Genomic DNA, 21705 nt, shown 5'->3' on the forward strand with positions numbered 1-21705 from the left:
ATAAACATGATCATGGCTAAATATAGGTAGGATACCTGATCCTGGGGGCCCATTCATGTAGAAATGGAGAAAGAAATTCAAAGAATACAGAGAGCCCTTGTACACAGTAATGGTTTATACCAGTCCTCGTACTGAGAACAATGATAAAACTGGGCTAATAAAAAAGAAAATGAATCATACCTGTGTCAGAGACAGAAAAAGTAATTAACTCCCAGAGTAACTGTAAAGGGTAAATGAAAACCCAGCCTGAGAAGCATAAACAGTAAACAAATTTTAATTGAAAGCATTTCAGTCTCATGACAAATGCAGACATCAAATCCCAGGACCTGTGTAGGGAGGTATGGGATATAACAGGACCCTCTCATAATACAACAGCATAAATATCCTTGTAAGAAAAACTCAAAGAGCCTTTAAAATTTTTTTTATTTATTTAAATTCAGCTAACATACAGTGTAGCATTAGCTTCAGGAGTAGAACCCAGTGATTCATCACTTACATATAACATCCAGTGCTCATCCCAACAAGTGCCCTTCTTAATGCTCATCAGTCATGTAGCCCATCCCCCACCTACCTTTCCTCCAGGAACCCTGTTTTTTATGATGTATTTAAGAGCCTTTTGATTTGCTTCCCTCTCTGTTTTTATCATATTTTTTCTTCTCTTCCCTATGTTCATCTGTTCTGTTACTTAAATGCCAAATATAAGTGAAATCAGTCTTTCTCTTGCTTAGCATAATACACTCTGATTCCATTCACGTTGTTGCAAATGACAACATTTCATTCTTTTTGATCACTGAATAGTATTCCAGTGTGTGTGTGTGTGTGTGCACGCGCGCGTGTATACAATGATGAATATATACCACATCTTCTTTATCCATTCATCACTCAATTGACATTTGGGTTCTTTCCATAATTTGGCAATTGTTGACAGTGTTTCTGTAAACATCAAGGTTCATATACCCCCTTCGAATCAGCATTTTTTGTATCATTTGGGTAAGTACCTAGTAGTGAAATTTCTGGGTCATAGGGTAACTCTATTTGTAATTTTTGAGGAAAGACCATACTGTTTTCCACAGTGGCTGCACCAGTTTGCTTTCCACGAACAGTGCAAAAGTGTTCCCCTTCTACACATCCTCACTAATAACTTGTTTTGTTTAGCCATCTGACAGTTGTGAGGTGGTATCTCATTGTGGTTTTGATTTGTATTTCACTGAAATGAGTGGTGTTGAGCATGTTTTCATGTGTCTGTTAGCCATCTGGATGTCTTCTTTGGAAAACTTAATGTATTTATGTCTTCTGTCCATTTCTTCATTGGATTATCTGGAGGGGGGATGTTGAGTTTGATTAGTTCTTTGTAGATTCTGGATACTAATTCTTTATCTGATATGTCATTTGCAAATATTTTCTCCCCTTCCATCAGTTGCCTTTTAGTTTTGTTGTTTCCTTCACCATACACAAGCTTTATTTTAAATTTTGATGAAGTCCCAGTACTTCATTTTTGCTTTAATTGCCTCCAAAGACATGTTTAGTAAGAAGTTGCTAAAGCCAAGGTCAATGAGATTTCTGCCTGTTTTCTCTTGTAAGATTTTTTATTAATATAATTTGTTGTCAAATAGACTTACATACAACATCAGCGTTCATCCAACAAGTGCCCTCCTCAATGCCCATCACCCATTTTCCCCTTTCCTCCACACCCCCATCCACCCTCAGTTTGTTCTCTGTATTTAAGAGTCTCTTGGGGTTTTTGCTCCTTTTCTCTCTGTTTGTAACTATTTTTCCCCTTCCCTTCCTCCATTGACTTTGGTTAAGTTTCTCAAGATCCACATATGAGTGAAAATGTATGATATCTGTCCTTCTCTGACTGACTTACTTCACTCAGCATAATACCTTCTGGTTTCATCTAAGTTGCTGCAAATGGCAAGATTTCATGCTTTCTCATTGCCGACTATTATTACATTGTATATATAAACCACATCTTGATCCATTCATCTGTTGATGGACATTTAAGCTCTTTCCACAATTTGGATATTGTTGAAAGGGGTATGAGTGCCCCTGTGCATCAGCCCTCCTGTATCGTTTGGGTAAATTCCTAGTAGTGCTGTTGCAGGTCATAGGGTAGTTCTATTTTTAATATTTTGAGGAACCTCCACACTGTTTTCTGAAGTTGCTGCACCAATTTGCATTTGCATCAACAACACAAAAGGGTTCCTGTTTCTCTACATCCTCATCAGCATCTACAGTTTCCTGATTTGTTCATTTGGCAACTCTGACCAGTGTGAGGTGGTATCTCAGTGTGGCTTTGATTTGTATTTTCCTGATGATGAGTGACGTTGAGCATTTTTTCATGTGTCTGTTGGTTATCTGGATGTCTTCTTTAGATAAGTGTCTACTGTCTTCTGACCAATTCTTCACTGGATTATTTTTCAGGTGTAGAGTTTGGTGAGTTCTTTATAGATTTTGGATACTAACCCTTTATCCAATATATCATGTGCAACTATCATTTCCCATTCTGTTGGTTTTAGTATTGTTGATTGTTTCCTTTGCAACGCAGAAGCTTTTTATCTAGATGAGGTCCCAATAGTTCATTTTTGCTTTTGATCCCCTTGCCTTTGGAGATGTGTTGAGTAAGAAATTGCTGCAGCTGAGGTCAGACATTGTTGGCTGCTTTCTCCTCTAGGTTTTTGATGGTTTCCTGTCTCACATTCCTTCATACATTTTGGTTTATTTTTATGTGTGGTGTAAGAAAGTGGTCTAGTTTCATTATTCTACATGCTACTGGTCAGTTCTCCCAGCACCATTTGCTAAAGAGACTCTCTTTTTTTCCATTGGATGCTCTTTCTTGTCAAACACTAGATGGCCATACATTTGTGGATCCAATTCTGGGTTCTCTATTCTATTCTATTCTATTGGTTTATGTGTCTGTTTTTGCACCAATACATACTGTCTTGGAAAATACAGTTTTGTAGTAGAGGCTGAAGTCTGGGATTGTGATATTTCCTGATTTCCTTTTCTTTTTCAATATTACTTTGGTTATTCGAGGTCTTTTGCTGTTCCATATAAATTTTAGAATTGTTTGTTCTAGCTTTGAGAAGAATGCTGGTGCGATTTTGATTAGGATTTCATTGAATATGTACATTGATTTGGATAGTATTGACATTTTAACAATATTTATTCTTCCAATCCATAAGCATGGAATGTTTTTCCATTTCTTTGTGTCTTCTTCAATTTCCTTCTAAGTTTTCTATAGTTTTAAGCATACAGATCTTTTACATCTTTGGTTAGGTTTATTCCTAGGTATTTATGGGGTTTTTTTGCAATTTTGAATGGGATCAGTTTCTTGATTTCTCTTTCTGTTGCTTGATTATTAGTGTATAAAATGCGACCGATTTCTGTACGTTGATTTTGTAACCTGCAACTTTGTTGAATTCATGTATCAGTTCTAGCAGTCTTTTGGTGGAGTCTTTCGGGTTTTCCATGTAGAGTATCATGTCATCTGGAGAAACTGAAAGTTTGACTTCTTATTTGCCAATTTTGATGATTTTTTTTCGTTTTCTTGTCTGATTGTGATGCTAGGACTTCTAGCACTATGTTAAACAACAGTGGTGAGAGTAGACGTCCCTGTCATGTTTCTGATTTCAAGGGGAAAGCTCTCAGATTTTCCCCATTGAGGATAATACAAGCTGTTGGCTTTTTATAATGGCTTTTATGATGTTTAAGTATTTTCCTTCTATCCTGACTGGCTTGAGGGTTTTTATTAAGAAAAAAAATGCGATATTTTGTCAAATGCTTTTCTGCATCTATTGACAGGATCATATGGTTCTTATTCTTTCTTTTATTACTGTGATGTATCATAATGATTGATTTGTGAATATTGAACCAGCCCTGCAGCCCAGGAATGAATCCCCCTTGATTACAGGGTATAATTCTTTTTAATGTTGTTGAATTTGGTTTGCTAGTATCTTATTGAGAATGTTTGCATCCATGTTCATCAGGGTTATTGGCCTGTAATTCTTCTTTTTTGTGAGGTCTGTGTCTAGTTTGGGAATCAAAGCAATGTTGGCTTTATAGAATGAGTCTGGAAGTTTTCCTTCCATGTCTATTTTCTGGAAAGCTTGAGAAAGATAGGTATTAACTCTGCTTTAAATGTCTGGTAGAATTCCTTAGGCAAGCCACCTGGTCCAGGACTGTTATTTGTTGGGAGAGTTTTGATAACTCATTCTATTTCTTCACTGATTGTGGGTCTGTTCAAAGTTTCTATTTCTTCCCATTTGAGTTTTGGTAGTGTGTGAGTGCTTAGGCATTTGTCCATTTCTCCCAACTTGTCCAGTTTGTTGACATATGATTTTTCATAGTATTTTTTGATAATTGTTTATATTTCTTAAAGATTGGTTGTAATGGATCCATTTTCACTTGTGATGTTATCTATTTGGGTCCCCTCACTTTTCTCTTTAAGAAACCTGGCTAGAGGTTTATGAATTTATTTATTTTTTCAAAAACCCAACTCCTAGTTTCATTGATCTGTCCTACTAGTTTTTTTTTATTCTATATTGTTTAGTTCTGCCCTGATCTTTATTATTTCTCTTCTTCTGTTGGCCTTGGGTTCCTTTGCTGTTCTGCTTCTAGTTTCTTTAGGTGTGCTATTATTATGTATTTGGTACTTTTCTTGTTTCTTGAGATAGGTCTGGGCTGCAATGTATTTTCTTCTTAGGACTGCCTTTCCTGCATCCCAAAAGGTTTGGCTTGTTGTGTTTTTATTTTCATTTGTTTCCATATATTTTTTAATTTCTTCTTTAATTACCTGGTTGACCCATTCATTCATTAGTAGGATTTTCTTTAACGTCCATGCCTTTGGAGGTTTTCCAGACTTTTTCCTGTGGTTGATTTCAAGTTTCATAGCATTGTGATCTGAAAGTGTGCATGGTATCATCTCAACTTTATATTTATTGAGGGCTGTTTTGTGATCCAGTATAAGATCTATCTTGGAGAATGTTCCATGTGCACTCGAGAAGAATGTATCTTCTGCTGCCTTTGGATGAAAATTTCTAGCTATATCTGTCAAGTCCATATGGTCCAGTGTATCATTCAGGGCCATTGTTTCTTTAGTGATTTTCTGTCTAGATGATCTGTCCATTGCTTTAAGTGGAGTATTAAAGTCGCCTGCAATTTCCACTTTCTTACCAATAAGATTGTTTATGTTGATCAATAATTGTTTTATATACTTGGATGCCTCCAATTTTGGTGCATAAACATTTAAAATTGTTAGCTCTTCCTGATGAATAGACCATGTAATTATTATATAATGCCCTTCTTCATCTTTTGTTACAGCCTTTAGTTTACAACCTAGTTTGCCTGATAAAAGAATGACTACTCTAGCTTTCTTTTGACGTCTAGTAGCACTCTGTTTATAGAGTGTCCTCTCTCCCTATGGACTCATGAACCATCTCTCTGTCATTGTGTGTATAAAAGTTGCCTCTTCATTGAAAAATTAAGAAAAACATATTACAATATTTCCACAGTGCATTCTTGTTGTGGTGAATGGGCTGGTGGATAATTATATATATTATGTATACCTATATATAATTATTTTAATGGAATATTTTAGATAACCCCCAAAATTTAAGATGTGTGTTTTGGGTAGGAAATAGATACCAGTCACACATATTTTTATGACCTGTTCAGGAAAATTAGCCATAGGAAGGGAAATGACCACACACAGAATGTATGGGACACTTGAAAATTTTAGGATAAAATGAGACTGTTACCACAGTTACAACAAAGTCAGTATCATTAATGGTATGAAATGTCATAATACCCATGCCCATCATGGCTGATTCACTGGGCATTTCTCTATGTGTTTGAGAGTGAAACACAGAGAGAAGTAGAAAATCATTTTCTGAATATTTTTCTTGAGAAGGTAGGTGATTGGGACAGTCAGAAGTAGCTGTGCAGGTCTCCAGTCCTCTCCTGGTACACTTCCTCAGCACACTCCACCACCAAAGGATTTTCGAATCTAATAGGTGGCTCATGTCATCTTCTGATGTGTGAGGGCCCCTATGGAAACAGAGGACTTTGTAAAAACCCTCTTTTCTGTCACTTAGCCCCAGTTTAGTCACTCAAAGAGTACTTTTAGGGTCACCTGGGTCCTCCACTTCTCACTCCCTGGATGCATTACTGATTCTTTCCTCCCACCAGGTCCCAGCTCCACCCTAAGCTCCTCTTCTTCCTGGAGACCATTCACGTTCAGGTCAGGGTTCCAGCCCCAGGTCCTCCTGAAACAGCTGTGCTGAGACATGCATCCCAGGGAGCTGACCTCTGTATTTCTGTCCATGCAGAGCAGCCTCTTCTCAATCCCTTCCTCCATGGTCCTTGTTGATGAAAGCCCCACAACCCCACCAGGGATGGATAGGAAGGAATACAGGTTGAGGCCAGGGATATGAACATGTCTCAATGGAAAATGGAGTCAGAAGAAGAAGGGTTTAAATAATGGGATGTGGTTGGTGTAGGGCCTCTTTCCTTCTGCTGTGCTGACAGCAGGACACATCCCCAGGTGGGGACATTCCAGCAAAGTCTTGATAATATAATCAATATGCTATTGTGCTTTGTTACAAGAACAGAGTATTTTTTAATTAATCCAAATAAATATATTGCCATTAAAAAATAAGTATATTTGTGCCGTGCTGTTTTGATTACTACAGCTTTGTAGTATATCTTGATATTTGGATTGTGATTCCTCCAGCTTTGTTCTTTCTCAAAATGCTTTGGCTATTTGGGGTCTTTTGTGGTTCCATATAAATTTTAGGATTATTTGTTCTATTTCTGAGATAAATGTTGTTGGTAGTTTGATAAGGATTGCATTAAATCTGTAGATTGCTTTGAGTATTATGGACATTTCCACAATATATTTCTCCCAGTCCCTGAGCATGGGATATCATTCCATCATCAAACCATATGTTTGCACTCATAGGTCTAACAGGAGAACAGGAAAAACCTAATAGAGGACCAAGAGGAGGGGAAGAAAGAGAGTTGGGGAGAGAGAGGGACACAAAACCTGAGAGACTATTGAATACCGAAAACGAACTGAGGGTTGAAGGGAGAGGGGAAGGGGGAAAAGAGGTGGTGGTAATGGACTAGGGCAATTGTGGGGAAGAGCCTGGGTGTTATATGGAAACCAATTTGACAATGAACTATTAAATAAATCAACCAATGTAATAATATTTTTATTAAGATCTTAACACAAAAAATCCATTATTTTATCAATCAATAAGAAAAAGCGTTTAACACAAGTCAAAATCTGTTCATGATAATGAAAGACAATGAATTAATGAATGATTAATGAAAATGACAAATCAGAGAACAAAAAATAGAGGATCACATCCCTATCTTGATAAAGAAAGTATAAAACACCTGCAGCTAATATACATGTAGGGGAAGTGCTGAAAGATTTCCCCCAGAGTGGGGACAAAGGCAGTCATGTCCAATCTCAACTGTGCTGTTCAACATAATATTCTATTGCCTGAGAGAAGCATAAAGAAAGAAAAAAATGGAAAGCATACACACATGAAAGGTATCTGGTGGGTAATTATTAAAAAACTTCACAGACTGGGGCACCTGTGTTGCTCAGTCAGTTGAGCGTCAGACTTCACCTCAGGTCATGACCTTCTGGCTTGTGAGATCAAGCCCCACTTTGGGCTCTGAGCTGACAGCTCTCAGCCTGGAACCTGCTTCAGATTCTGTGTCTCCCTCTCTCTCTCTGCCCCTCACCCACTCACACTATGTCTCTGTCTGTCTTTCTCTCAAAAATAAATAAATATTTAAAAAATATAAGAAAAACATCACAGACTGAGATGTGGGCACTCAGGGCACTGAGATTTTCTGAGTCATGAGACTGAGCTCTGTCCTTTCAACTCCTACCCTTCTGAAGTCCCAAAATGTGCAGTCCCATTCAGCTGATGCCCCCATCTGGTGCAGGAGGCCCATTCACCCCTGGTGTCTCCTCTCAGGGTAGGGGCTTCTGGATCCATCCTGGGTGGGCTGTCTTGTTGACCATTTAGTGTGGGTGCTCTCAGGGAGAAGAGCAACAGAAGAACCACATGTCACTTCTTTACAGTTTTAGTCTTTCCTTAAAGAATTCTCTGTGCTTTGTTATTAATAAAACCTGCTTCATCAAGGGTAGAGCAAAGGGTTATGGGAACTGGTCTGAATGGGTATGAAATGTCTAGACATGAGGGAGAGATTGGCTACACCTCTGGTCTTCCCCTAAGAACCTGTGGAGGGATGAGCCTACCTTTTACCCTTCTTCTCCCTGGGTGAAAGAAACATCCTCACTGAGGGATCACAGGGGAGTGACCAGTATCACCAGTATGGAAGTGGTGAAAGAAACAGAAGGTGATTCATTCTGATGAGGTCATGTCTCTAAAGAAAGGACAGAGGTGTGGTGGCACCTGCAACATAGGAAGGAGGATGAGAAGACTTCATCCCTGTGTGGGGGTGGACAGTGTGCCAGGCAGGCTGAAGTGAAGAATGCCTCTACATGTCTGGAGACATTTACCCAACTGATGCAAAGGTACACACAGAATCCTTTGAGGAAATGTGTGTTTCTGTCCCGGTTCACCTAAAAATTCAAGATATCTGTCATAAGAGGATAAATATATATTTTCTTACTGGGAAATAAAAATAAACAGCAAACAATTAAGGTAGGAAAATAACAATATCAGCAAATTGTCAACCTATGACAAAATATCAGTGGATAATATATGACACAATTGTGCTTAAGAATACACACTTGACTTAGATAAACCTAAGTATATAAATAGAGAAAAATCTTATGTAATCCACTGATACTTGTTAAGTCTACCAAATTTACCTGTATTCGTATATCACTACATCTAAATGAATCCACAAGTATTATAAAACCATTGCATGTCTCATGGTTTTGTACTACACTGGCATTTTTGACATGAGCTGAGCATTTTCATTTCCTGGAATGTGCCCGTTCTATACTGAGGCTCTGAAGAACCCTTACAGGACATTCAAACAAACAGAAACAGATCTGGTGTCCCCTGTTATGTGACATCTGGCGTGGGTCCTCCAGCTTTTTCTAGAATCCCCTGTGGGAGTCACCAACACTTAAATTGTTACTGTGAACTTTCAAATTAAAAGGGTCAGTAATTTTCACCAGCAATAATGGCTTTATTCAATAAAGCAAAAAAAAAAAATGTTATCCAGGACAGGCAGCTCTAGGAAAACCATTGAGCAAATCCAAGAACAAAAGGAAGGAAAACTTGTTTATGGAGGAAAGCAGGAGTGGGAGGGGACCCTTGGGAACACAAAGTCCATGGAAGTAAATTGGGAATTCCAAACATAATGTCTTTTCATTGGCTGAGTTGGGACAGTCACTCATTGGCTGGGCTGTTGCCAGGGGAGGAGGAAATCTTTCTTCTTTTTGGGATATGGTCATGTAGTAGCTAAAGTAGTTTAGACTTGCAAGGTTAGTCTCTCCTTGGGTTGTAAATCAGGTGTGCTGGGCATAAGAGCTCCCCCTACTGGTCTCCAACTCAAAGGAGATTTCCTTTGATTACTTTTCACATCGTATAAAAATATGTTCACACTCTCATAAGCCCAGGCTCATTCTGAGAGTGAGACACTGCAGTGTCACATGCAGGCCTAAAGGATCCCAGTAACTAGAAATCAGGAAGGGTGAGCTTTAAAGATGCTGGATACTCAGTGTGTGTGCCCTGTGACTTGTGGGAGGTGCTGTGGGACTGCCCTGTGGCCCCTACACAGCTGCTCAGTGAGGACTACTCACCTAAAGGACTCTGGACCCAGGGGCTGATCCGTGTACTCCCAGCTGGGGACCCAGCAGTTGTGTCCTTTCTGGCCTGAGCAGAGGCCTATGTGTTGTTTCAACAGGTGCTTCCACCCAGGACTCTCCCCGAGGAGTGAGATGGGAACATGCATCTTCCTCCGCTTTTGATCTGAGCTGAGCTCCAGCACCAGGACTCAGGGAGGGTCTGAGCAGTCAGTGGACAGAACCACTTGGATGGACATCCCCTCCTGTGGCAGATGCTGGAGGAGAAAAGGGGGTCTGGGGCAGCCCAGTGCACTGTGAGGATTAGGGGCTGGGCCACTATGGCCTGGACTCCTCTTGTCCTGGTGTTTCTGACTCACTGTGCAGGTAAAGACAAGGCTCAAGGACACAAGGCACCCCTCCAGCCTATGTCAGCTACTCTGGATGAGCACTTTGAGGAAATTTAATCAGGTACCTGCCATGACACCTTTGAGTGTTTTCAGGTTTCCTGTCCCCAGCCCTGCTGACCCAGCCATCCTCTCTCTCTCTCTCTCTCTTTCAGATCAACAGTCAGACTCACCAGCACCATGGGCAGTGGCTTTCGTGTTGGAAGCTATGGTATATGTTGGTACCAGTAGAAGCCAGAAAGCCCTCCTCACTATCTATTGTACTGCTACTCAGACTCACAGAAACCCCAGGGCTCCGGGGGCCCCAGCTGCTTCTCTGCATCCCAAGATCTCTTGTTCAGTGCTGGGCTTCTGCTCATCTCTGGGCTGTAGCCTGAGGATGAGGCTAACGATTACTGTCACACTGGACACTAAAATTTTTCACAGTGACACATGCAGCAGTGCAAGAGGTACCAAAACGTCAGCCTGATCAGAGTCTCGGACGATAATTCTTTTAAATTATGATAATATACAGGAATTTTATGCGAAGTGACTTTTCACCCATGTGCCCACACACAGAAATGCCTTTTCTCCCAACTTTCTATTCCATGTAACTGACATATGAGGCAAATTTCAAGAAAAGAAATCACAATAAACAAACAATCACAACAAAATTGAATGTATGCCCAGTGAACGAAAGAAATACTCTATTAGCTTTCATGTACAGAATGAGTCACTATCCCAGCAAGTGAACAGTACTTATGGATTCTGCTCCTTAAGGAACAGAGAGACCTTCCATTCCCTCCCCTTCTAAGAGACTGGCTGATGAGCACTGTGCTCCTGGGTGAGGCACTAAGATGGCAAATGTGGCCTCAGGGAGTTCCAGGCCCACACTGTCCTGACTCACTGGTGTGGTATCCACCATTGTCCATTGCCTAGGCAAGAAGACGGCAGAAAAATGGGGATATTCGTATCCTGAGACTTGCAAACCTATTTTTATGGTTGAACTGGTTAATAGGAGTTTATAGCACTCTTAGGAAAATGCTTAATTCTGTATATGACTTTCTCGCAGCTGACACCATTCAGGACCTAGTTAACATCACTTTTGTGGGTTTCCTGAGCCCATGGACTTATGTGTTTCCTCCTCTCCTTCCTGTCCTGCAGGAGCTATGAAGCTCCCAGGGTGTGAGAGAGGGATGTGGAGTACCAGAAATGCCGTAATAATAAATTCAAGAATATCTCCTCTGAAGCTCTTCATGGGGTCCCAATGATGAGGTCATCTTCTGTCTCAGAGAGTGCAGTAGAAACACTGGAGGTTACCTTGGTAACTAGGTAGACTCATCCCCCCTGCAAGACTCGTCAGTCTGTGACCTAGGAGCAGTGATGAACATTCAAGGATCCCAGACCACTTTTGCTGCTCTGGGTTGTCAACACAGCCTCCTTGGCCACTTGCGCTCTACAGACTGAAGATGGGACTGGCTCCTACCTTCACAGAGCTGAGAAAACCCCAGTGGCACAAACAGCTATTTTTCCACTGTGAAGTAAGATAAACATCTACCCTGCATGCTCCTCACCCATCTGACCCATTACTCCCTTGTCCTTGCCTCGGACCTACAACAACTGCTTTTCTGCTGTCACTGGTACTGCAGAAATGAGAGGACTCAATGCACAGGAGTCAGTCTATCTTTATGGGGTCAATGAAAATAATCACTTTTCTCAACTGTCTCCCAGAGCAAACAGACTCACTTTGTGTCAAGAAGCAAAAGTAGCCTCCATGATTGTTGCATGGATATGGAAACCAATCATCTTGCATGTGTGACCCGGAAGACCCAAGTCCCCTCTGCTAAGTCCCCTGCATGTCCTCTGGTCCTGTCTCAGGTTTTGTGATCACTTCCTCACTCTGTAGCTAGCAAGTCTGTATTTCTGTGTCTCTTCCAATGATGTCCTGTGGGGAATGTGGGAATGCCCTGGGACAGAAGATAACCCCTCCACTTTGAAGAGAAGGGCCTTCAGATCTGCTCACTTCCCCCAGTTTATTCCCAGACCTCACATACTTTCCTCTCTCAAGTTGTTCGAGATAATGTTGGGTATATTTGTTAGATCCTCTAAAGCCAAAACCCCACTATCAGAAACAAACTTGTTAGTATAGGAAAATTCTAGAAAGTCCTATTTTTCTAAGTGTTAATACATGCAGAGCTTAGCAAACTTGATCAGACTCAGTGCTGATGGGAAAGAGGTCATGGGGGTCCTGTGATCCTGGAGTGGTGGGAGGACCTTTAAGTGGAAGGAGGTTCCATTTATAACAATGTTCTTTTCATATCAATTGTCTTCTTCACAACGATTACAAAACTCCAATAAAATATTTCCATATATCAGAGAGGGAAAAGAAAATGAGGCTTTGCCAGGCAATGGATGAAGGGCAAAGGGAAAGCAAGAGACATAAGAAAGAGCAGAAGACACTTTTCCTGAGCACTTTATAGTCTCAAGACAAAAGCAATCATCAAATGTCTAGACTTACATGATGGAGGCCAGGATAAGCTCACAGGAGAGCCTGACACCAATAAGAACAACACAGTAAGTCAACCTGTAAGAGGAACCCATGGAGCATTAATAGCAGGTATGGACATAGGGGAAACTCTGGAAACCAAAGACTTAAACTAGATTCAAGCTAATTATGTATCAATAATAGCCCCAGGCACATGGCCAAAGAAAACTCAAATCCCAGGTAATCCTGAGTATCTCTAACGTAATCACTGTGCACTACATCCTGTATTAGCTCTCTAGAGCTAATTAGAGTTCATTAGTGTCCTGGATAAAATTAACGTCTCAGCCCCAAATATGGCTAGAAGACGTGTTCATTCTATACCCCTGGGCAGTAGCATCTGAAAAATCCATTTGAAAATCAGGACTCTCCAGAAGAACTGGGTGGTGTCAGAGGGGCTCTGAGGTCAGCAGGAGGCCCTGCTGGGCAGGCCCATAAAGGGCAAGGTTCTGGCCAGGCCAGCTAGGAATACACTGTATTGAGTGGTGCACACTTGAGCAAGCAGTGTCTTCACTGAAGTGAGATTTCCTGTACCTGGGGTCCCCCGAAGCTACATGAGAATTTGGCTCTGGCTCACACCCTTGCATTGAGTTGTTGTCCTGGCATGAGCTCCAGGCAGAGATAAATAGACAGTCATGCGCAGGAATCAATTTGCATGAGGAAACTTGACTTACAAGGGCATATTACCATCAGATCAGAGACACCTGTGGATGGGAGTCTCACATTTCCAACCACGTGTCCTTAGCAATCAGAGTCTAGGGGCTTCAGTGTGGCCACAATTTCTCTGCAGTTTGCAATCCTCGATCAGTAGATAAGAGGTTCCATTAAGGAACAAATGAAAAGACCATGGGGGACACATTTCCACTACCTTTTTGTCCCATACAGCTCAACCCAAGTGACCAGTCATCCAAATATTTCTGTTACTTTCTTACCTTACTTGCAGAGTCAGGTGATGTGGATTCTGTTATTGACAGAGTCTGGATATTTTTAAATAAATATATATGTAAGTATCATGTAGATCGATCTCATTTTGTTGTTCCAGAGAACAATGAAAAAGTAACAGATGTAAATATTACAAGACATTCACATTAATGTGCATAGGATGAAAGTGCCCTGAAAATATTAGTGAGTGTAACTCAGGATACATTGAGAAAGATTCAGCTTTCCTATGAAGCAAGAAGCCAATCGGCACATCTGCAGAATCTCTGGAGGGATGTGTAAATGACTGTTCAGGGACATTAGATGTGAGGCAAGTAATATTCACCGTATGTTAAATGTCCCAGTTAAGGAAGAAGCCCCTGAGTCGTCAGCTCTTGTTCCCTGAAAAATTTTGGGAGAAGAAGGTGGAGTCATTGAACACATTGACTTAGGACTCACTGGCATGCTCGCCATGGCTGGAAACGTGCATGGGCATGGTCCTTCAGGGATTCAAAGCACAGCCCAAGGAATGCTCTTTGCTGCATCAAGCAGCATCACTGTCGGACAGCAGGACCATGCCTGTCTGTCCTGCATTGTAAGGGACTCCTGGTGCCCTGGTTCTTCTCCTTCATCCAGCTTCCCACTTGGCTTTTTCACCACAGGCTCCCACTTGCCATGTAGACATTCCTCAAGGACAGTAATTCAGTAATGCAGACCCAGGAGAAAAGCTGGGACAATTGGCAACATTGACTCAGGGCTCCCTTTAGCAGACAGAGAACCTTCTGGAAACTGTGGAGCCCCTGCCTATTCTTTTTTTTTTTTTAATAATGCAAAATGATCTTTTATTCAATAAACCACCATGGTCTGTTATTTATTTTTTTATAATAGTTTATTGTCCATATAACACCCAGTGCTTCTCCCCACAAGTGCCCCCCACTATGACCATCATCTCCTCCCTTTCTCCCCCTCCCCCTTCTGTCCATGGTTCATTTTCAGTATTCAGTAGTCACCCTTGATCTGTGTCCATCACTCTTCCCCGCTCTCTTTCCCCCTTCCTCTCCCCATGGTCCCCTGCCAGGTCTCTCTTGTTAGACCTATGAATGCAACCATATGGTATCTATCCTTCTCTGCCTGACTTATTTCGCTTAGTATGACACCCTCAAGGTCCATCCACTTTGCTACAAAAGGCCATATTTCATTCTTCCTCATTGCCATATATATACCTCCATTGTATATATAAACCACATCTTCTTGATCCATTCATCAATTGATGGGCATTTAGGCTCTTTCCATGATTTGGCTATTGTAGAAAGTGCCACTATGAACATTGGGGTACATGGGCTCCTATGCATCAGCACTTCTGTATCCCCTGGGTAAATCCCTAGCAGTGCTATTGCTGGGCCATAGGGGAGTTCTAGTGATAGTTTTTTGAGGAGTCTCCACACTGTTTTTTAGAGTGGCTGCACCAGTTTACATTGCCACCAAGAGTGTAGGAGGGTGCCTGTCTCTCCATTCACAAAAATAAACTCAAAATGGATAAAGGATCTGAATGCGAGACAGAAAACCATAAAAACCCTTGAGGAAAAAGCAGGAAATAGCCTCCAAGACCTCAATCACAGCAATTTCTTCCTTGACACATCCCCAGAGGCAAGGGAATCAAGAACAAAAATGAACTACTGGGACCTCATCAAGATAAAAAGCTTCTGCAAGGCAAAGGAAACAATCAAGAAAACTAATAGGCAGCCAACAGAATGGGAAAAGATAGTGTCAAATGGCATATCAGATAAAGGGCTAGTATCCAAAATATACAAGGAGCTCACTGAACTCCATACACGAAAAATGAATGATCCAGTGAAGAAATGGGCAGAAGACCTGAATAGACACTTCTCCAAAGAGGACATCCAGATGGCCAACAGGGACATGAAACGATGCTCAGCGTCATTCATCATCAGGGAAATTCAAATCAAAACCACACTGAGATACCACCTCACACCGGTCAGAGTCACTAAAATGAACAAGCCCCTGCCTATTCTTGATGAAATACATAATACATACAGCTTCCATTATCTGCAACAGTCGCATATAAGATTCAGATATTCTGTTACTTCTCATGTGCTTCAGCATTTTGTAGTGACTGAAGTGAATTGATAACTTACGTTATCTTTTGTCTTAAGTTTTAGGTTTTCTTCTTCATCTTAAAATTTTATCCATATACTTACACATTAACCACTTTCTCAGGAATAAATTTGGCTAATAGACTTGAATTTAATATGAATTTCTTTATTTTTTAACGTATATTTATTTTTGAGGGAGTGCAGAGAGAGAGAGAGGGAGACAGAAGAACAGAAGCAGGCTCTGCATTGACTGCAGAGAGCCCAATGCAGGCTTTGAACTCAGGAACTCTGAGATCATGACCTGAGCCAAAATCAAAAGTTGTAAACTGATTGAGCCACCCAGCTACCCCAAATTTAATATAAATCTTTATGTCTGATGTGAGTTAAGTCTCTGAACACAGTTGATGAGAAAGAAAACACCAGCCGCATGAATATCATTAAACAACTTACAAACAATTCAAAAATTAGCGTTGGATCTCATTTAAAACATTTCCTTTTCAATTTTATTTTTTTGAGAGACAGAGAGAGGCAGAGTATGAGCAGGAAAGAGGGAAAGAAAGAGTGAGATACAGAATCTGAGGTAGGCTCCAGGCCCTGAGCTGAGAATCACATTTTAATTCCACAGTGGAATGAACCCCAATGTTGTGGTTTCTCTTTCACCTATTACTCCAGAAATGGTGTTTTTCTTCTGCTCCATAGCGACTGCACACAGCAGGGGTATAAAATCATGCCTCAGGAGGGCTACACAATGTTTTCCAACAGTGCGAGTTTAGTTCATATTATTTTTTTCCCCCTGATGTTTGGAGAAGTCTCATAATGTAATAGTGATATGAATACCTTCCTCTCAAAGCCAGAAGTTACATTGATGCTACTTCATATAATAGATGGCTTCCAAGAGCCAATGAGGGGGACTTCCACACCCTGGGGTGCCTCTTGGTGTAGACTCCCCCACCTCTGGTCTTCTCCCCCATGGCTATCAGGACACAGGGACTAGGTCTGAGTCAGAGAAGACCCTGTCCTTTCATTCCCAACATGGTCTCTGAAATTCAGCGGACTCACTCCTGAACGATACACCTCTAAGTTTCTCCAAAGACACAAGAGGCCATTTCACTGGGTAGGGCAGAAAAATGCTCCCAGGGATGGGGCTACGTGTGGAATGACCTAGGAGCAAGGCCAAGAAGTGAGAATCAAACACATGTCTTCATTCAGTTTGACATTGCAAGGAAGAAACTTGGGACAGGGACATTGGGGAGATGATTGGGTGAAAGATGTCACCCTGTCACTCAGTGTCCCTGTCTCTCTGCAGTTATTGATTTCTGTGCACTCCCAAAATATGCCTCTTTCAAATATGCCAGGGGACATCAGGGTGAAAAGGGGACAGGAAGAGAGAGGAAGTTAATTTGCATGAAACACCTCTCCTTCTAATGGGTCTGGAGACACGAAAGGCCCAGAGGACACCCCACTCTGGCAGAAAACTGAGGCAAGACCTGTGAAGGTTCCCACCATGGCCTGGGTGGTGCTTCTTCTCAGGTTCCTTGCTTATGGTCAGGTCAAGGGACGAGACTCTGCTTTCTTGGAGGGCACAAGGTCTCAGGGTGACCCTTGCCTCTCATAACAACACATGTGTCTCCTCTTGGTTTAAGGAACCAGTTCTCATACTGTGGTGATCCAGGAACCATCTCTGTCGGTGTCTCCAGGAGGCATGGTCACACTCACCTCTGCCTTTAGCTCTGGGTCAGTATCTATTAGTAACTACCCTAGCTGGTACCAACAGACTCCAGGCAAGGGTGCCCATCTCCTTATCTACTATAAACAGTCGCTACTCTGGGGTCCTTGATCATTTCTCCAGGTCCTCTGGGAGCAAAGCCGTCCTCACCATCACAGGGGTGAGGTAGATGATTAGTGTATAAGGTTTGTGTCATTCCACAATGATCTAACTGTATGGAGAAGTGCAGCCAGAACCTACTCATGGTCTCAGAAGGTCTCATCCCTGAGCAGCAGGGGGACAAAGTGAGAGGGAGAATGGTCAACACCATTATGAAAAGTTAGGCTCGCTAGTTTGATTCTGCTGCCCAATGCTTCAACTCCATGTGCCCATCCCATATTTCCCAGCGTGTAACCATCTCACCAGTGTGACCCTCCAAGACTGGGCTTCCTCTCTACATCTCCACATATAATGGAGGGGAGGGGATTCTGCACCTAAATATATCAACCAACAGTGAGAGTCAGCAACCTCAGCAACTTGCTCCCTGTGAAATGCTTATTCAAATGACATTTAACAGACCTGTTGTCATTCAGTAATCTGATGATGAAGACCAACTGAATAAATGATGCAAAGTAAGCTCTCAGTCAAGTGAATACTGTAACACCCCCGTCCTTCCTATGGGGGACAGAAGGTGTCCCTGTTTGTCTGTGATGTTTTCACACCTCTCCACATATTACACCATGGTCTCAATGTGACACAGGGACAACAGACCCATCACCTGCCCTCCACCTGCCCTCCTACTTGAATTCACCTGTGTCAGTCAAGGCCTGCCTGTCTCTGAGGACATCACCCTCTAGCCACCTGACACTCTGGACCATCAATCCCTCACCCACAGCCTAGGGTCCACTCAGTCACCTCCCTCTGTTCCACTTGGGGACACAACCCATTTCACCCTTCCTCTTTCCTCTGCTGTCATATTCCTCCAACCATCCCCCAGTGTTGCCTTCTAGATCTCCTAGGAGATCGCAAATTCTTAGAACTTCTTGCAGAACTAAATCCCTAATGAGCAGCACTGACTAGAAGAAGCACAGCTAGAATTAAAAGACTTCCAGCACATGGGTGGAAGGTCACAGGATGGCCCCACAGTGGTCCTGCTGGACTCCCAGGCCCTGGCTGTCCCTATACCCTCAGCAGCTTCAGAGTTTGTGGAGTCCTTTGTGCTGTGCCCCAGAAAGGCTCAGATTTCCATAATCTGTGTGTTCTCCTCTGTGAAGGTTTGTGACCACTCAGCAAATTCCTGTTCACACTCATCACTCAGAGTCAGCCTGCCTCCTATGAGCCCCGTGTGGGAGCACATCCTCTCTGCTCTGTGTTCCCTGTATCTTGTCATCAGCCCTGTGAGGATTCATAGACTGTCCTGGGTCAGAACTGCTCCTCTCCCTTCCACCATAGTCCTGCCCAAGGATGAACCCAAGTCAGGGAGAGTGCACCAGGACTGCACCTTGCTCCTTCTCTGAAGGGTGTCTCTCACGTGGTGAAGCACAGACGTCAGGGAAGCAGGTAAAGGAGAGCGTTGGGAGAAGTGTGAAAGAACAAGAAAGTGGAACACAATGAGAGGTTAGCCCAGAAAGCAGCAGGGGCTGCTGTGAGATCATGTGTAAGGGTTTCTGCAGGATGGGTGCTTCTAGCTGGCAGCCCCACACTGACAAGACCCCGGATCTGGGCCCCGTTGTTTCCTGTGGGGATAGGACAGGTGTGTCTGGTCAGGATCTGGTGGGGTCCCCTGAACATGGACATGTATGTAGTCTAAGCAGCTGCTGCCTCCAGGCCCTCCCAGAGGGAAACTAGTGCATCTGGAAGTCTTCCTGTCCAAGGGCCACAGACCCTGTGCCTTGCACCTGGAGAAAAGGCAGCGGTGGGTCACATTTGCATGAGCAGCCCCTCCTCTGTGAGACCCCGGGTGAGGGAATAAGACAGGCCAAGGGCAGCCTAGCTCCAGGTCTGTGGCCTAAGAAGGGGGTGTTTGTCACCATGGCCTTGACCCCTGTCCTACTCGTGCTCCTCTGTCAATGCACAGGTAGAGACAGGACCCAGTGCACCAGCATAGGCCCATAGCCAGAGTCAAATCCTTCTGGCTCAGCTCCCTAATCTCATGTACCCTATTCCTTCTTTTCACTCTGCTGTATCTGTGTTTGCAGGTTCCCTGTCCCAGCCTGTGCTGACTCAGCCATCGTCCCTCTCTGCATCTCTGGGAATGACTACCAGACTCACCTGCACCCTGAGCAGGGACATCAATGTGGGAAGATATAACATATACTGGTACCAGCAGATGCCTGGGAGTTCTCCCCGCTATCTCCTGTACTGCTACTCAGACTCAGATAAGCACCAGGGCTCTGGGTTCCCCAGATGCTTCTCTGGATCCAAAGATGGCTCTGCCAATGCAGGACTTCTGTTCATCTTTGGGCTGCAGCCTGAGGACAAGGCTGCCTACTACTGTGCTATAATTCATGGCAGTGGGAGCAACTATCGTTAACTACAGTGTCATAGACAATGAGGAAGTGAGACAAAAACCCCTGCATCTCTCTTATTGAGGAGCTTCAGTGGAGGCTTCTGTTGGAGACACTTCTCTGTGGTGAGACCTGTCCTGGAGGAGGAAGGAGTGACACACAGAGATGATACTGTTGCCTGAGACAACACAGGCATCCTGGGAGTACACACAGGTGTGGGAATAGAGCCCAACACACATGCCCAGGGTCTAGAAACCATAGGTTAATCCACTATGATTATACAAACCCAGTTAGAGTTTTTAGTCATATTCATTTTGCAGAAATGACTGAGTTTAGATCTCCTAGATGAAGCCCAGGAGGGAATCTGTGTCCTGTTAAAGGAACAATGTTGCTTTTGGGTCAGTCAAGGACAATAAAAGAAAAAAGTCTATAATTTGATTGAATGGATGTTCTCCCCCCGGGATCCTGCAACATAAGGATGATTTTCCTGGAAGTAAACCTGGTCATGTCTATGCTGTGTTCTTTCTCTTTTAGGACCCCTGGCCTCAATATTCATATGCCTATTCCTTGCCCCCCCCACTGTTGAACACTTTTTAAAGTTTATCTCTCCTAGAATGGAACAATTCCATATAAGAATGATGGTTTGACAAGGATTCCAGCACATAGCATCAGAGGATTCCCTCCTCCTGAATCCCATGGACCAGCCACCAAGAAACTTGATCAAATCACCTCTCAGCATGTTAGTATAATACCATGCTCTGGTCTATATCTGCTCAGCCCCCAGATGGACAAACAAGTTATGAATGGACAGCACATCCCGCTGTTGAGCAGGAAGAGCTACTGAAGATGAGACCTCTGCCCAAATGTTAAGGATTTGTCATTGTTGATCTATCAAGTAGGAAAGTAGAGGTCACTTTTAGGTAATGGCTTGAGCAATGGAAACCTGAGTATGGTAGAAGGTCCCACAGTGACCACTGGGCTGAATGCATACAGGTCCATTAGGCAGCTCACCTGAAAATATCTATAAGCTCCAGCTGACCAATGTGTTACTTATACCCAGACTCAGTTGCCCAGAAAGGAAAGTTCCATATGTTCCCATATCTCCTCACCTTCCCCCTTAACTAGAGCTGCCCACCGCTGCCTCCTGGGAGATCATCTCTGCTTTGCTTGTCCTGCTGGCTGCTCCAATGCCATGTATTCCCTCAACTTTGATCTCCTTTGCTCTACTTGGAAGAATTCTTTTACCTAATCGCCCCTGGCCTACACTTGATTGGGTCACTCAACAAACCAAAAGTTTACTCCTAAATTAGTCTAAAAAGCAAACACCTTTGTTGCTCAGGTGGTGAGAGGCCTGTAGTGAAAAGAGTGTCCCCAGTCTCACACGTAGTTATAAAACAACTGTGTAACAGGCCCACCTAACCATGGCACTGGACTAATGCTCCTCGAACAGATATTTTATCATTAACAAATCTGAAGGTTGAGGTGATAGAAGTTTCTGGAAACTCTCATGACTATCCTCCACAACAGTAGACCCATCCAGACCAAGAGAGAGACAGAGGCATAGACAGACAGAGGGAGAGGGTTCTCTAGTGCGTTTGGCTCACCAAAAAGTTTCACCCCAACAAGTACATCCTCCAGGTTGTAGACACCAGGTAGTGTTATGCCCAAGTTTCCAATATAGCCCCAAAAGGAACCAGAAACTACCAGGGAGACCGAGTCACGCATGCAAAAACAAAGGACTTTATTACA

General features: G+C 42.8%; 1 protein-coding gene and 1 gene segment (V, D, J or C); both read left to right on the top strand.

Annotated features, from left to right (window-relative positions):
- The window catches only part of LOC115277666, an 869742-nt gene that overhangs the window by 412858 nt on the left and 435179 nt on the right, over positions 1-21705 (top strand).
- The window catches only part of LOC115277665 (immunoglobulin lambda-1 light chain-like), a 653789-nt gene that overhangs the window by 223057 nt on the left and 409027 nt on the right, over positions 1-21705 (top strand). The gene's annotated exons all lie outside the window — the stretch shown is intronic.

The sequence above is a fragment of the Suricata suricatta genome, chromosome 14 (genome assembly GCF_006229205.1).
Source record: "Suricata suricatta isolate VVHF042 chromosome 14, meerkat_22Aug2017_6uvM2_HiC, whole genome shotgun sequence".
NCBI classification, from domain to species: domain Eukaryota; kingdom Metazoa; phylum Chordata; class Mammalia; order Carnivora; family Herpestidae; genus Suricata; species Suricata suricatta.